Consider the following 1,888-nt stretch of genomic DNA (forward strand, 5'->3'; position numbering starts at 1 on the left):
GTTCCTGTTGAACACCCGCACACCTGGGGTAACCGCTCCCACCACCCGGACTCCAGTCTCTGTTAGGACTCTGTGCAACGTGGCGCACACAGAGCCTGTCGGCCCCTGATGGCAGGGGGCCCTGGACCCACGTGTTAATGTGCACCTGCCTGCATGCTCCCCACACCCACTCCCCACAAGCCACAGCTCCACACACAGCCACCCCGCTGCTGCCTCTGCCGCTGCCACCGCTGCCCCAGGCATAGGGGGAAGCCGCCGCTCCTCCGGGCCTCCTGAAGAAAGATGAAGCCCTGCAAATGCAGGAATGGGGAAGGGAGGCTGGCCGCCAGGTGTGCGCTCGCCCTTCACAAGCAGCTGGGGGAGCACAGGTGTGCACGGGCCAGTGGCGCAATGGATAACGCGTCTGACTACGGATTAGAAGATTGTAGGTTCGACTCCTACCTGGCTCGTTCTAGCAGCAATGTCTGACACAAGGGCTCTCTTCTGCCTGCCCCTTCAGCTTGCTTTTGGCCCAGGCACCCACAGCCCTCATGCCAGGGGAAGGGAAAAGTGCCCTTTGGCCCTTTCCCCATTTGGAGCTGCAGCCCCCGAGCGGGCATGCCAGCACAAAAGGCAATGCAAAGCGCTGGAGAATGTGGGCATCAATCCCACTACCTCTCGCATGCAAAGCAAACACTCGACCACCTGACATAATTCCCTGGTGCACAAAGCCGTGGCTATGTTTGCTATGACCCTGCACAAACAGAAAATTGGTGGCCCCCTCCCCGCAGGCAAGGGCAAATTCCCCCTGTGTGCCAGGGGCTGTAGCTGGGCCCCTGAGCCTCCGTGGTGTGTCCAGGGTGGGCCTGCAGCACCGTGGGATGGGCCAGGTTGGGCCAGGGGCTGGGTTTGGGGCCGGCTTTTGGTGGGGGGCATGACCACCACCCCTCCTGCCCACCTGCCCCTCTGGTCCTGTCCAGTCCCTGCAGCGATGGTCTCGGGAGCAGCCCACACACGGCAGGGAGTGGGAGAGGGAGTGGGGGCAGCACTGGGGTTGCCCATGGGGCTCCTGGGAGCAGACAGCCATGGGAGGCCACTGCCGCCTGCAGAGAGCCCGGCGCCCACACCTCACCCCTGGCCCTGGCCTGGCCGGATGGGGGAAGGAGCACGCTGCCCACCCTGGATGCCCATGGCCAGGATGCCCGCCTGGGCCCTGCTATTCATGTGGTTCAGGGAGCCTCTGATGGGCAGGCTGCTCTCTCGCCTGCAGCGGGCTTCGGGGGGGTCGCCGTGCCCTGGAACAGGGTTCCTTGGTCCTCTGGCTCAGCCCTGTCTGCTGGCTCAGTAGCCCCTGCACCATCTGGCTCTCTGGACTAGACCTTTTGCAATCAGCTGGAGGCCTGGACTGCCTCGTGCCTGCCAGGCACACAGCACCCTGCCTTTCACCCAGCCTCCGTCTCGGCCACAGCACAGGTATGTCTGGACAAAAGGGAACACGAAGTGGAGAAGGCAGGCATCGATCCCGCTACCTCTCGCATGCTAAGCGAGCGCTCTACCATCTGAGCTAATTCCCCCGTTTACAACTTATAAATTAAGTTATACTATGGCCCTGGGCAAACAGAAGACTAGAGGAGCCACACCAGGTGTGGAAAGGTTCCCTCTGCACCTGCCACGGGGCTGCGGGTGCACCCGGCCAGCCTCCACGTCACGTTCGGGGCAAGCCAGAGGGCACGAGCACCGCTGAGGTGAAGGTGGACCTGGCCTCACCCTGGACCCTCCACCCAATGGGTGTCATGCAGCTGGAGCTGCGGCCCCCCAGCGCCAGGATGCCCCCACCATGGAGCTCCCTGGGACACATCCCACCCCACTGCCTCTGCCACGACTGCCCCCAGGCATAGGGGGAAGCCAA

General features: G+C 63.5%; 1 non-coding gene across 1 annotated transcript; it reads left to right on the forward strand.

Annotated features, from left to right (window-relative positions):
* The first annotated feature begins 376 nt into the window (after positions 1 to 376).
* On the forward strand, positions 377 to 449 carry TRNAR-ACG. Its single transcript has one exon. It is a non-coding gene; the product is annotated as a tRNA-Arg (tRNA).
* The last annotated feature ends 1,439 nt before the right edge of the window (positions 450 to 1,888 follow it).

The sequence above is a fragment of the Alligator sinensis genome, unplaced genomic scaffold, assembly GCF_000455745.1.
Source record: "Alligator sinensis unplaced genomic scaffold, ASM45574v1 scaffold446_1, whole genome shotgun sequence".
Classification (NCBI taxonomy): Eukaryota; Metazoa; Chordata; order Crocodylia; family Alligatoridae; genus Alligator; species Alligator sinensis.